Genomic DNA, 16,666 nt, shown 5'->3' with positions numbered 1-16,666 from the left:
TTAACAAACAGATCTGGTGTCTAAGCAAAGCTTGGACACACAAGATCTGTATTTTAATCAGATTGAAAATAGACAATAATAGAGATTTGATACTATTATCCTACTGTTCTGCTTCTAGAAACAATTGAGAAACTAGTAGAAGAAAATATGAAGCTAAACAAAATAAAACACAAAACTACACAAAACAACACAAAACAAGCAAACACATAGAAGTCAACATGCAGCAATAAGCACATTCAAATGTGGTACAGTTTACACAAAATGTATCCATCCATTTATCGCACTCTGTATAGAATAACGAAGAATATGGACAGAGAAAAAACAAAATCAGTCCACAAAGTAAATAAATCAATAAGAACGATATAAAAAAAACATGACTTCAGGTATATGAACAACAATGAAAACAACATATAATTTTGCTTGGAGTAAAGGAAAGCTAAATAATATACATTGTAACTTAATTCGCAGATATGAACACCATGCCACATCACACTATTGTAGATTCCGCTAAACACAGAAATAGATTTCAAACAACAACATAGTGAACAATATAGAAAACACACTGAGCTTGTGAAAAATAGTTAGTTCTCTCTAACGCAACGGTTATATTAATTTATAATATAAAAACAAAGAGATGTTGTATTATTGCCAATGAGACAACTATTCACTAGAGTTCAAATGAAGTAGATGTAAGCAAATATAGCCAACCGTATGGCCTTCAACAATGAGAAAAACCCTTACCGTATAGTCGGCTATAAAAGGCCCCGACATGAAAAATGTGAAACAATTCAATCGAGAAAACTAACAGCCTATAATTTATTACAAAACCATTTACGAAAAGAAAATATGACATGAATTAACGACAACTGATCTACATGCTCCGGACTTGGGACAGGCACATACAGAATATGGCGGGGTTAAACATGTTTGTGAGCGCTCAACCCACCCTTAACCTTGAATAGTGGCGCAACAGCACATGAGAAACATCTGTAAAATCAGTTGTAATTGGTCCAACTCTAAAGATCGGTACGAGGCACAAAAACAAAATACACAAAAAGAATAGACACAAAGCATCGAAATAAGAGTACTCGGAGTTACTGAAAGCTAGTTCAAAGTCAATTACAACTAATAAATGAATCATGTTCTCCAAAACTAAACGACTAAGCAAACAAAAAGAATGTTCAGATGAACCTTTCTTTAAGCTCAATATACATGCACTCACTGGTAACGGTAATCTTGATGATTAGATAGTTACTTGTATTTTTATTTCTAAAAACAATTCGTCGTACGCTTATTAAAGTTAAATGTTTCGTTTCTTTTTCTGCACTGAGATTATCAACATTGCTTAAGATCCTTTCTTCGTTTATTATTTATCATTTTCTATGTTTAATCTTTTCCGAAGTACAATCGCAATATAAGAGCGCATGAAGCATAATCGCTTTGTTTATTTGTTTCCTTGTTCATTCAAAACTGCAAGTAAATTGGAACAAACAAAACAAATTATGACATTAACGATCAGATGACATATCACCCTATAACTAATTGACTGGTTATGAGGTGAATAGCAAGTTTGTTGTTCCTAAGAAACTATTTTTTGCTCGAGGCGAAGCCGATGGCAAAATTTGGTTTAACAAAATTGCTATGCTTCACATAATCAGTCAATACAAGTAATTAAAGAAATACTACATTGCAAAATAAAATGGACATATATATTTGTATATAATTTTTATGCATATGGTGTGTGAGACTGCATTGTTTGTCCTTGTGTAATTTGTAAATATTTGCTGGTAACTAAAAATATATTACCATTCACAAAAGTATTCACAGTTGAGGAAAATGGCGACATACCCATACCATATGTTTCGTTATTTTTCATTTAGAAATTAACATAATGTATCAAACATTCGTATTTAAAAAGCGTTTTAAGGGCGTCATATTTGAATTGTTTTTATTATCTTAAAATTCAGAAGAAAATATTGCATGTATATTCCGGACGTGAACAATTTATAGAACCAGCAACATGATCTTCCGGATCGATGAAGGGGGGATGTTTGGACTGGAAAAAGAAAATATGTTGGACATGGAAAGAAAATTGCAACAGGTCACTTTTGCAATTCCTTAACGAGCTATTTAACGTACAGGGCGTGGCACTCCCAACATTATGTATTGGATTAAAAGTTCTTTGTTCTTACTTGGTCCCTCCACCCTGCCCTGAGATGAACTTTTTTGTCCAGTGCTAGTCTTTGTTTCTCTGACCTGTATTGACGTTTATAGCCTTTTCATTAAATTATATTTTGCAGTCTTTTTGCAAATAAAACTTTTCTTTTAATCTGTTTTAAACAAGCATATGCATAGTGAAAACGTTGACATGGAATGCAGTCTTGGATTTTGCGTTTATTGGAAATAAACATTACTTTAAAATACATCATATTATTATTATCTACTTATCAAAATAATGGATGAAACATTTATAAATGTAAATATGTATTGATATTGTTTTAACCATAATGCCTCACTAGTTCACTACAATGTACGTACATGCAGTAGTAGTATTTTGAAGAGAAACATAAAACTCTTTAAAACGGCCGTTACCGTTAGTGTAAAGATTAAGATATCCATGCACAAATGAATGTATAAATATTTTGAAATGAAACAGAAGGGAAATTTTGTTCAAATTTTGTTTGAAGTGTTAATGTCTTTAGAAATATCATATAATTTTCTTGTGTATTGTTGTCATTTAATTATCAATTGATTTGACACAGTTAACCAAACCGCAATGGTATTAATTTCAATTTACAAATGAACCATACAAGCAAAAAATAATCAACAATGAATTACAAATAATATACAGAGAATAATCAAAACTAAATGTTTAAATGTTTACTTTTCAATTTAAAATGGACATTTAATTTTTGACATGCATAGGATATTTGTAGGAATGATCTTAATTTATATAGCTTCTTGTCAAGGTCCAAAAGGTAAATAATTATGATTTCTTATATGTTCATTATTATTGTGATCTTTTAACAATTTATAAAACACGAGAATAAAAAAAATAATGTAAAAGCGAGAAAAAGAAATGCATGCTAAATGAACAAAATATAGTGTGAGGTATATGTCAATGTGATAACAACCGAACAAAACAAATAACAAAAAAAAAAGATAATTAAATACAATATATTTATATAAATTAATGGAACTTTCAGAATTTAAATCAACCAATATTGAGGATAATCACACTATGCAATACTATTGTATATGTATTAATCATAAGTCTTTTGTTTTACTTGAATGAAAATAAAGAAGATTTATTATTATTATTATTATTATTATTATTATTATTATTATTATTATTATTATTATTATTATATTGATTATGATTAGATGAAGGGGATATACTTTAATGATCTTATGTTAAAACATTGTCTCACTTGTGTTGTATTCTTTGTAGATGTGGGAGTTTTTATTAGTCAGTATAATGACCATATCTTTATATTGTATTTATTATTGTGAATCTTGTCGTTTGATTTAGAATAGGGGAAGGCATACCGTGTAATGATCATATGCTTTATTTTCTTACATATGTTGTTTATGTTTTTGATAGAGTTCATGGGAGTTTGTATGGGTATAAGTGGCATACAGTATAATGATTGTATCTTTTTGTACATATCTGGTTTTGCTCTTTGTGTGAGAATAAGGGGCGTACAGTTTCATGACCATATCTTTATTGTTCTTACACATGTTACAGATGTTAGCGTTTGACTTGGTATAAGCGTTAAACAGTTTATATGATTTATTTTTCACATCACCCCGGTGTATGGTGGTGTCCGTGTTGCTAAGCATTTTTTATGTCTTGTTTTGTAGTCTGTTATTAACGTGTTTGCTATGGCGTTGTCAGTTAAGTCTTCGACTTATGAGTTTGAACATCACTTCGATACCATCCACATCTCTTTTACAGATGTTGTATTTTTTCTTGATAGATGTGGGAGTTTCTATAGGTATGAGGGCATAAAGTTTGATGATTACATGTGTTGTTTTATAAGTGTTGTGTTGTCGGGTATAAGGGTGTTATACAATTTAATGATCATAATATTTATGTTTAATGTCCTTGCATATATTGTATTTTTCTTGATATATCTGGGCGTTTGTATGGGTATAAGGGTCATGCAGTTTAATAATAATATCTTTAATTTTCTTACAGATGTTGTATTTGTTCTTGATAGATCTGGTAGTTTGGATGCATCTGACGTTACCGATGCTATTGAATTCATCTATAACGTTACTGTGTGGTTGACAATTGGAGACAACAACACATTGATATCATTAGTGACATTCAGTGATAATGTCACAGAAGAGTTCAACCTTGGAAATTTTCCAAACAAAACCGATTTACTATCTGCAATAGAAAGTCTTAGTAACATGACATCTTATGGTGGTACTTTCACATTTGACGCGTTGGAATTCGTTCTTACAACATCATTTAACGAAAGTAGCGGAGGAAGGTCTGGAGCTGAAAGGGCTGTTGTTGTTTTAACAGATGGTGCTTCCTTGAACTATATCCAGACTGTAACTATGGCAGATCGTACACGGTCAGAACTTGGTGCCGAAATATTTTCTATAGGCATAGGGTCGACACAAGATTCTGATGAACTTAATGATATAGCCAATGACCCCGATAGCTACTACGCCTTATCTGTACAGGATTATGTCTATTTATGTAACCTGGTCCCTACTCTGGTAATTAGACTTGGTAAGTGAAGTATATGCAATGTTAAACACGGATTCCTATCGGAACAAACATTAGGAATGTGCGAAGTATATCTAGATCTTAATACGCTGAATGTGTAACATATAAGTTTGATTCTTATAATGTCAATGATTAAAAAATATATATATGAATTGTATATAAACAATATAACGTTTATAAAGAAACATGCTCTTTTTATTGGTGTCATTCACAATGTATACATTTAATATTTAAGATAAAAATAACATTCAACTAATTACATGGCAGTGCATGTTAACTGGTTTTTTTGTTGTTTTGTTTTTTTTTTTTTTGTTTTTTTTTTTTTTTGCTACTGTGACATGCATATCAGCACATTTTAACAAAATAAAAGTAAACATGGTAAATAAGTCTGTTCTACATGTAAGTCAGTTTAGGCTACTGATAACGTGTTTGAAAAACAACAAAATGAAAAATCACAAACCTAGAAAGTAATTCTTTTCCATAAATTAGATTAGAGCTTATATATTAATTTGATTATGATATATTGGTCTCGTCTCGCATGTTATGAAAATATATATATATGTGCTCATATGATTCAGATAAGCGCAATAAAAACAATTGAAATACAATTTACACATGTGACGAATATAAACACTTATGGGTGCATTTGCCATTTGTCAAAACGTTTGACTGTGTTCATTCATGTTCTGTTGTTTTGTCCTTTTTGTCGTTTTTCGCTTTTTCCCATGGCGTTGTCAGTCTTTTTTCGACTAATGAGTTTGAATATCCCTTTTAATTGGTATCCTCCGCATCTCTTCTTTAAATAAGTACAGTTTTAGTTTAATTATATGTTTATTCAAAAATGATTGCCAAAATCCAACGGCTATATATGGGTTTCCTCATGGTTCTATTAATATTTTAAACAGATATGACAGTGAATGCTACATTATCAGAAGGGTGTCCTTTATTTATACCAACAACATTTCAGACAAAAGCACCACAGAAAACTACTACATCACCATCAGCTACAACGACAAATAAAGAAGAACCATCGACAACCGAAACATCAACTGTAATGAGAACAACCATGGTTGAACCATCTACTGAACAACATATTACTACTTTGGATGAAACAACTACCACTGAAAAACAAACAACAACATACGAGTCAACAACTACAGAGAAAATAGCAACTTCTTACTTAGAAACTACCAAGACAACAGAACAAATAAAAACAGCTACTGTCACCACCCCTACAATGCAAATATCAACTTCCTTGGAAACAACCAGTACTGCTGGGCAAACAACAGAAATCTCTGACTCTACCGCTCCTGTGCAAATATCATCAACTATATTAGACACTACAAGTATTGCTGTGCAAACTACAACAGCCCCATATACTACCACTTCGGAGAAAACATTGAACACATCAGAAACCACTATACACACAGACACAACCGCATTAGGGCAAGACACAACTATGAATCAGGCCGCGCAAGTAACAACTTTATCAACAGTAGTTGTAACTTCATTTCCAGCTCGATCAACATCATCTACAGATTTATCAACATTTCATATTATCACAGGTTCAGGTACAATATAATATGTAATCTTTTTAAAGACAAAACTAATAAGTTTTTTTAATTAAATCTCACATCAGATATAATCAAATGCGAATGAAATTACACAATACTACAATCTTCTGCAGTTTTCCTGATTGAGCATTTTTGACTGGCTATTCTACATTTACATTTTCCTACTCATGCGTTGCCTTCGGTATAGCCTAATCTCAACTAAAAATGTCCGATTTTCTGTTTTTCAGAAGTGACAAAAGATATAATATCCTTTATTATATTTTCACCTACTTAACCCTTGTGTTGAGTTGATTTAACTAGTTATAGATCAACATTGTTCTGTTGGATAAAATATGCAAAATATTCAGAAAAACTAATTCTTAGATTAATTTCATCCTTTTGACATCCTTATATTTTATTGTTACGCAACGTAAGGTAGATAGACTAAATCCAATGTTCCTGTATGTATGTATGTATGTATGTATGTATGCTTGAAGAATAATAACTTCATCGTACTGAATATCAGAGTTGACTATACAATATGGGTTTTTCTCATTGTTGAAGGCCGTTCGGTAGTCTATAACTGATTATTGACACTCAGCTTTTACTTTGGTGGATAGTTGTCTGATTGGCAATAAAACCACATCTCCTCATTTCGTATTACTAGTAGTTGACTAATAAACATATTATCGTATTTCTTTTATTTCAGAAAAGCCAGAAAATATCGTTGCAAGTACTAGTAGTTCATTCAGCACAGGAACAGCAATAGGGATAATCATAGCATTTTTATTTCTTATTCTCCTGCTGATACTTTTATTTTGTGTGCGTAAAAAATTACGGTAAGTTCACTCCTCGAAAAGAGTGAATTTTGTGGCATCAAAATGGACGTTCTTTGCTCTTTATAATTCATTTAAGAAAATTCATCAGACATACTCTGTATATTTGATACAGCTTAAGAAAATTTATCAGACATACTCTGTATATTTGATACAGTTTAAGAAATTTCATCAGACATACTCTGTTTATTTGATACAGCTTAAGAAAATTCAAATTCACCAAGTTAATATCTTTTATTAATGTACTTCCGATTATCGGGTATGGAAATAGGAAATAATTAGACACGAGTGCATTTCTGCTATCATGAATGTTAGTTACACAGCTATAAAATAAAAACAATGTATTTCAGATCAAGGAAGAAAGCTTCACCAATGAGCAAAGAAGACTGTATGGTAATACAATACACCCAAAGAAGCCTAGGAACTCCAAAACCGTTATCTTATAGGGAGGCAACATTTACTGGTAAAACTGATATGAATGGCCAACTTACACAGTCTAGAAATTCATCTATATTTGATGTTTATGTATAATTTCTTATGTTGAATAAAAAAAAATCATTAAATTTTATATTTGTATGAAAATATTAAGAATTATTAAAGCCTAAGTCAGTAGAAATGAAAATGTTATGATGTTGTTAATAATTTATGTCATATGTTGTATGTGTGTTATGTTTATTGTTTCCCTGTTGCCTTGAGAGTGCTAACATATTAGGCAGAGAAATATTGTTCATCATCAGGAGCAGGTTGCAGGAACATTTGGAATAAATATGCAACAAAACAAGATAAATAATGAACCGAATGAAAACTTCAAACCATTTAAAGGAGAATTTGGCCGTCCGAAATATGTTCCTGGTTCGTCTGATTCACGTCCTAATAGAGGAGGCCCTAGAGGCTGCTGGAGGAGAGGTAGAAGAGGCGGTAGAGGCGACAGAAACTGACAAATTAGATTTATTATTTAATGAAAGTTATATAAAAAGTTACTTTAGAATAATGAAAATATCATATTTAGTGCCTATTTTGTTAGTAGGCAAAAGTATGAGAACTCTTTTGTTTTGTCTTTTAATTGATAGTGATTATGTAATGTAGCCATTTATATTTGACAGTGATTATGCAATGTAGCCATCTATATTAGGCAGTTATTATGTAGTGTAGTCATCTATATTTGACTGTGATATGTAATGTAGTCATATATATATGGGAGTGATTATAAAATGTAGCCATCTATATTCGGCGGTGATTATGTAGTCATGTGCATTTTGAAGTGATTGTGTTAATATAGCCATACATATTTTGCAGTGATTATATAATGTAGCCATTTATATTTGGCAGTGATTATGTAATGTAGTCATGTGCATTTTGCAGTGATTATTGTCGAGCCTGCGACTTTTGTCGCAGAAAGCTCGACAAAGGGATAGTGATCCGGCGGCGGCGGCGTTAGCTAAATTCTTAAAAGCTTAATATTCCAGAGAAATAGAAGACCTGGATGCTTCATACTTTGTATATAGATGCCTTATGATATGAAGTTTCCGTCTGTCATATGTCCATTGACCTTGACCTCATTTTCATGGTTCAGCTACTACTTGAACAAAAAGTTAAGATTTTTTGTAATGTTTATTTCTCTCTTACTATGAGTAATAGGATAATTATATTTGGTATGTGCGTACCTTGCAAGGTCCTCATGCCTGTCAGACCTCATTTCATGGATCAGTGAACAAGGTTAAGTTTTCGTGGTGAAGTCCATATCTCAGATACTATAAGCAATAGGTCTACAGTATTTGGTGTATGTAATGATTGTAAGGTGTACATGTCCAACTGGCAGGTGTCATCTGACCTTGACCTCATTTTCATGGTTCAGTGGTAATAGTTTAGTTTTTGTGTTTTTGGTCTGTTTTTCTAATACTGTATGCAATAGTTTAACTATATTTGGTGTATGGAAATATTTTACTGTACATGTCAGTCTGGCAGGTTTTATTTGACCTTGACCTCATTTTCACGGTTCATTGCTCAATGTTTAGTTTTTGTTTTTTGGTCTGATTTTCTAATACAGTATGCAGTAGGTCAACTATATTTGGTGTATGGAAATATTTTACGATGTACATGTCAGTCTGGCAGGTTTTATTTGACCTTGACCTTGGTTCATTGCTCAATGTTAAGTTTTTGTTTTTTGGTCTGATTTTCTAATACTGTATGCAGTAGGTCAACTATATTTGGTGTATGGAAATATTTTACGATGTACATGTCTGTCTGGCAGGTTTTATTTGACCTTGACCTCATTTTCACGGTTCATTGCTCAATGTTTAGTTTTTGTTTTTTGGTCTGATTTTCTAATACAGTATGCAGTAGGTCAACTATATTTGGTGTATGGAAATATTTTACGATGTACATGTCAGTCTGGCAGGTTTTATTTGACCTTGACCTTGGTTCATTGCTCAATGTTAAGTTTTTGTTTTTTGGTCTGATTTTCTAATACTGTATGCAGTAGGTCAACTATATTTGGTGTATGGAAATATTTTACGATGTACATGTCTGTCTGGCAGGTTTTATTTGACCTTGACCTCTTTTTCACGGTTCATTGCTCAATGTTAAGTTTTTGTGTTTTGGTCTGTTTTCCTAATACTGTATGCAAAAGGTCAACTATATTTGGTGCATGGAAATATTTTACGATGTACATGTCAGTCTGGCAGGTTTTACTTGACCTTGACCTCATTTTCATGGTTCATTGCTTATGTTCAAACTTTAAGCAATAGATCAACTATATTTGGTGTATGGAATGATTGTAAGGTGTATACTTCTGTCTGGCAGGAATCATCTGACTTTCACCCCATTTTCATGGTTCATTGGTCAATGTTCAGTTTTCCTGGTTAACTTTGTTTCTTAGATACTATAAGCAATAGGTCAACTATATTTGATGCATGGAATGATTTTAAATTGTACATGTCGAGTGGCAGGGTTCATCTGACCTTGACTTCATTTTCATGGTTCTTTGGTCAATATAGAATTTCCATGGTTTGGTCTGTTTCTTTTATACTATAAACAATAGGTCATCTATATTCTGTGCATGAAATGATTGTAATAAAGGTGTACATGTATTTCTGGCTTGATTTATCTGACCTTGACCTCATTTTCTTGGATCATAAATGTTAATGTGACACTTGTAGTAAAACTTTATATGTAGGACTATCAACATAAAATCAATGGTCAGTATAGTAGGCGAGACATTTCAGCGTGTGCACTCTTGTATGATATAGCCATACATATTTTACAGTGATCATATGATATAGCTATACATATTTTGCAGTGATTATATAATGTAGGAATCTATATTTTGCAGTCAAGTGATATGATTTTGTTACTTTGTATACTTCAAACAGTGTTAAGTTTTACAAATATGTTTTTGCTGTGTTTGTAAGAATATACTAGTTTTCGGAATCTTCGGTTAATGATGCTATTGATTTTCGTATTTGAATTTCGTTTGGAATTGTGTTTTTTTATCGCCACTTATAAGTTATATGAAGACGAAACGCACGTCTGTCGTACCAAATTATAAGCCTAATATCTTTATCGAGTTTTTGGTACCTTTTGTACGTACTACAATGTGTGTTTTTGTGCTTCTAGTGGCTCTTTATTTTCTCAAAATCGTTAACGAATCTATTATCTGTTCCTATATCCGCTAGTATTGGTTGGTCCTGTCTATATTTCTGTTTGTCCCCCATATAAACTAGATAAATGTATATGATGAAAGAAAATAATCGGGAAAATACTCTTTTGTATTTCTTTAACTGGCATTATCAGTACAGTACACCATTTTGGAAAATAATGTAAAAGTGATGAAATAGCTGAAGACTTTTTAAACTGTATTCATTAGACGCAGTAGTTTCGAAATGACAAATTACCCTTGCGCATAAACATTCGGTTCGCAGCAAAAAGTTACTCAATCTATTTAAGTGTTAATAAACAAAACAAAAAAGAACGTTTTTTTGAATTGGTTTTCTGGTTTGTTTTAAAAGAAATTTTGGCAAACAAAAGATTATTCTTGTTGATTGCGTTGGAAGTAGTACCTTATTATTTTATTTTTTGTAACAACCATTAACATTATATGATGATTATTGTATTTATTGAACTACATACGATTTTATATATTCTGTGTATCCAATTTCACTAAAATTCATAGATTCTTACAATGCTTTTATTACTTTTAAAATAATATATATATTAGATGTTTGTACTTTAACACGTTGATATATGATATGAAGATGTATAAATTATTGAGAAAGAAAGTGGAGTTGCGTTGTAAATAAAATATGACCGAACAGAAACTTTTAAGTTATAAAAAGGGCAAAACATACCCAGGAACAATAAGAAATCAAGATTTAAAAAAAAAAACCCGTGGCCAAAGATGAAAAAAAATTCCCATACAAACTACGTAGAAAATTAAAGACTTTTCCCTCAAAAGAAAAAAAAGCTGAAGATCAATTGTGCTTTGGAAGGGTAAGTCGAATTCGCTCCTGCTTAAGGTTAAGCTTTAGCGTTTTCCAGCAGTGGCAGTATCATCAATGCGAACCATATAGTGCTAGCGTTCAATCAATGCCTCTAAATTTACTTTTTCCGGAAACGCCAATTATACCCAAAATGGATAGCAACACCAGAATGAATATGACAGGCTATTAAATCAAACCAATGGTTTCAGAGATCGTTTTACATGGTAGAGACATTGTTAGAAATGCATTTGAGCAAAGATACTTGACCTTTTGTATGTAGAAATAAGAAGATGTGGTATGAGTGCCAATGAGACAACTCACCATCCAAGTCACAATGTGTAAAAAGTAAACAATTATAGCTCAAAGTATGGCCTTTAACACGGAGCCTTGGCTCACATCGAACAGCAAGCTATAAAGGGCCCGAAAATGACTAGTGTAAAACAATTCAAACAGGAAAACCAACAGTCTAATCTATATAAAAAATCTATATAAACACTTAAGAACCACACCAACAAACGACAACCACTGAAACAGGTTCCTGACTAAGGACAGGTGCAAACAAATGCAGCGGGTTTAAACGTTTTAACAGGCGCAAACCTTCACCCTAACCTGAAATAGTAGTGTAACATTACAACATTGAAAGACACACTATAGAATATCAAATGAAATGGCTTAATTAACTCAAAAAGACATATTAACAAAAACAAGTAAAAATACACTGAACGAATAAATTTGATCTATGACACAATGTCAAAAAGACAACTATAACCTTGATTATGTATACTTAGTAATTAAAAGCTATAAATTGGATTTTTAGAAGTATATATTTTGACAGAGTTAAATTTACTGACAAGATTTATTGAAATTTAACGCAATGTTATATAATTTCAGCGGTTTGATGTACACATGTATTTCTGCGAAATTTAATGGTCTTTTAATAAATTATGAATTTGTGTTTTTGAATTACTTATTTTGATATTTCTTGACTTTTCTCATGTTGATACTTGAGGTATTCAAAAAACTGTTGTCATTACTAATTTGTCACGTGTTTACTTCCATTTTTTAAAATGTTTTATTTTTCAACTCTAACATGTCTAATATAAACTGTAAATGACTTACATTTATTGATTGATATTTTGGTCTGGGGGAACATGATGTGTTTATTTGTGATACTTGGCTTTGAACTAGCGTTCATGATCAGTAACTGCGAGTACCCTTATATCGGTACTTTGAGTCTAATAAGACTATTGTTTCATGTTAGTTATGTTTTGTGCTTCGTTCCGATCTATTGAGTTAAACAAATTGCAACTGAATTGTAAAGTTTGTTCTTATTATGTGCTGTTACACCACTGTCCCAGGTTAGGTATTATTTGGCAATTAAATCGGATTCTGATGAATCTGCTTTACAAAAAGATCTTGACAAATTGGCATCATGGGAAACTACGTGGAAAATGCCATTCCACCCAGAAAAGTGTAATGTTATTTCAGTCACCACAAATAAAAAAAGCCAATCACATTTAATTATACATTACATAAGCACTCTTTAGATCAGCAAAATATCTGGGGGTAACCATCAACTCTAACCTTAAATGGGATGTGCACATTAACAACATATGCAAGAAAGCTAATAGCACTCTAGACTTTCTAAGGAGGAACCTGAATATTAGCTCAACATCCATCAAAGAGCATGCATACAGTCCCGTTGAATACCAGCACTAGAGTATGCTTGCTCTGTTTGGGACCCTTAATTACAACAAGACATAGATAGCGTTGAAAAAGTTCAAAGGAGGGCTGCCCGTTTTGTAAGTAACAAATACAGAAACACATCAAGCGTTGGTAACATGTTGCAACAGCTTGAATGGCGCAGCCTCTCTGACCGAAGAAAAGATTCACGATTGGTTATGCTATATAAAAAAGAACACGAAAAGGTTGCAATACCTACAAACAATAAATCATTTCCACAAACAAGACAAACAAGACATTCAAATTCGAACAGCTGTGCGGTCGCCTAAGTACTAAAGAAAGGTATCGTAGTTAAGGTCACTGCATATGGAACAAGTTGCTTTCTTTTACTTTTTCCTTTTCTTCACATACCGAAAACAAAAGAATTTACTTTGCCATTTATAACTATATGTTTTGGAGAGGGAAGTCGACACACGTGCTCTTTGGTAAACTCACACATTTTCCTAAAAAAATAAACATACGCATCTCTAATTTTATAAAAGAATACACATCTTCCTGTTAGTATAAGTCTTTGGACAATTGCTAATCTATCCGCGCAAATCACATACCGGTAGTAATTTATGATAGTTTTCAATGCCAAACATCGAGGAATATATCAAACCTCAATTTGTTTTATATCATTGACCATTAGTTTTAAATAAATAGTGAGTTATCACCTCAACTTCAAAGAAAATCACTCAGTGTCTGTAAATCTTTTTATACCTTTAGAATTATTTTAAGGACTCAAACGCATATTCATTTATGAACTGTTTTGATGTGACGTGTAATAACTGCATTTAACACACCTAAAATGTGCCTTTAAATTTCGTCGCAATTTCCAGAGTTAACTTGTATTTTTAAATAAGATTAAGTATGGTTTCTTTTAATAAAAAAAGGAAAATGTAGTATGTTTGCCGATGAGACAACTCTCTACTAGAGACCAAGTGACGTAGAAGTTAACAGCTATATGACACCATACAGCCTTCAACAATGAGCAAAACCCATACCGCATAGTAAGCTACAAAAGCCCCGAAATGACAATGTAAAACAACTCATACGAGAAAACTACCTGATTTCATAACGTTGTCATTTATTATAATTATTGCTTTTGTTTCCCTATTTATATTTAAATTTGATACAAATGTAGAGCCTTAACTACTATAAATAGAAATTCATTATCTTATCTCTGACTGTATCAATCATCACTCAGTCTCTATAAAGGACTCTGACTCTGTATTAGTATTTCACCACTGCTTTTACATATAACGCAATCTATTTGAAAAAGAGAATTTCTATTTTATTCTCTTATTTCAATGTTTTCTATTTGTGTGAACAAAATATTCCAACAAACATTTAACTGGCATGATTGTAACAAATATATTTGATGATGGTATCCAATAACACTACACAACAAAACAAGAAATAAACACGTTATGTACAAGAAACGTAGAAATTTTTTGTTAACAAGTATTGGGGAAATTTCCCCATAAAGTTGATAACCAATCAGATATCAATAATTTGGGAAATTTCCCCAAAGAGATGATAACACAACAAATCAATAGAATGGGGAAATTTCCCTAAAACGATGTTAACGAAAAAGAAATCAATAGAATGATAAAATCTCCCCAAAATGATGAAAATTAAAAAGAAATCAATAGAATGGTAAAATTTCCCCAAAAAAGACGATAACCAACAAGAAGTCAATAGAATGGGGAAATCTCCCCAAAAAGATGATAACCAACAAGAAGTCAATAGAATGGGGAAATTTCCCCAAAAAGATGATAACGAAAACAAAATCACTAAAATAGGGAAATTTCCCTATAAAGTTGATAACCAAAATGAAATCAAATGTCTGGGGAAATTTCCCCAAAAAAATTGATAACGAAAACAAAATCACTAAAATTTCATAACCAAAAATAATTCAATAGACTGGGGAAATTTCCCCAAAAGATGGGAACGATACCGAAATCAATAGAATGAGGAAATTTCCTGACACAGTCGATAACAAAAAAAAATATTTAGACTGTGGAAATTTCTTCACAAAGATTTTAACCAAATAAATATCTATAGACTGGGGAATTATTCCCACAGAGATGATAACCAAAATAAGTTCACAGGCTTGAAGAAAATACTCATGCATTGAACAATGATTGCACATTCCGTTGTATACAACAGCGAGAAATATGTCATCTAACAGATACTTTAAGAATAGAAAAGAGTCACTGTGGTGAAACATTTTCAGCAGCAGATAACACATTTGAAAGGAATCATTGGCTGAGGAAACATTCACACTGATGAATTAAACAAAAACATCAGAGATAGAGATGATACAGTTTACGAAATGGGCTAATTTTAATAGGCGACTAAACAGTATGGTTTTTCTTATGTTGAAGGCCGTAAGGTTGCCGTTAATTGTTAATAAAATGCTCCGCAGGGCGCAGCTTGATACGACCGCAGAGGTCGAACCCTGAACAGTTGGGGCAAGTATGGACACAACATTCAAGCTTGATACAGCTCTGAATTTGGATTGTGATTAAATATTTGACACAGCATAGGTTTCTGACACAGAATGAATGTGGTCTAAGAACTTAAAAATTTTAAATTGGACATTCATCTATTATGGTCCAATATCCAAAATCTAAATACATGGTTAGATTCAGCATATCAAAGAACCCCAAGAATTCAATTTTTGATGAAATCAAACAAAGTTTAATGTTGGACCCTTTTGACCTCAATGTGGACAAAGTTGATAATGGGGCCCAAAAATCAAAAATCTAAATACATGGTTAGATTCAGCATATCAAAGAACCCCATATATTCAATTTTTGTTGAAATCAAACAAAGTTTAATTTTGGACCCCGATTTGGACCAACTTGAAAACTGGGCCCATAATCAAAAATCTAAATACATGTTTAGATTCAGCATATCAAAGAACCCTAAGAATTCAATTTTTGTTAAAATCAAACTAAGTTTAATTTTGGACCCTTTGGACCTTAATGTAGACCAATTTGAAAACAGAACCAAAAATTAAGAATCTAAATACACGGTTAGATTCGGCATATCAAATAACCCCAATTATTCAATTTTTGATGAAATCAAACAAAGTTTAATTTTGGACCCTTTGGACCTCAATGTGGACCAATTTAAAAACGGGGCCCAAAATCCAAAAACTTAATACACGGTTAGAATCAGCATATTAAAGAACCCCAAGAATTCAAGAATAAAACCCCATTTAAATTGGTCAAGAAATAAGCAATTTATACAAAGTATCTTCTTTTGCACAATACTGTGCAATTGAATATTTCTTGCTATTGCGCAATACTGTACAAT

The 16,666-nt window shown here is 32.0% G+C and overlaps 2 protein-coding genes across 3 annotated transcripts in view; both read right to left on the bottom strand.

The window, feature by feature from the left end:
- LOC127714277 (tereporin-Ca1-like) overlaps positions 1-16,666 on the bottom strand; it is a 210,999-nt gene that overhangs the window by 92,216 nt on the left and 102,117 nt on the right. The gene's annotated exons all lie outside the window — the stretch shown is intronic.
- LOC127714279 (tereporin-Ca1-like) overlaps positions 1-16,666 on the bottom strand; it is a 398,353-nt gene that overhangs the window by 291,786 nt on the left and 89,901 nt on the right. The gene's annotated exons all lie outside the window — the stretch shown is intronic.

This window comes from Mytilus californianus, unplaced genomic scaffold (genome assembly GCF_021869535.1).
Source record: "Mytilus californianus isolate M0D057914Y unplaced genomic scaffold, xbMytCali1.0.p SCAF_9, whole genome shotgun sequence".
In the NCBI taxonomy this organism is placed as follows: domain Eukaryota; kingdom Metazoa; phylum Mollusca; class Bivalvia; order Mytilida; family Mytilidae; genus Mytilus; species Mytilus californianus.
The sequence above is the reverse complement of the archived record's forward strand: the minus strand, read 5'-3'. Positions and strand labels throughout refer to the sequence as shown.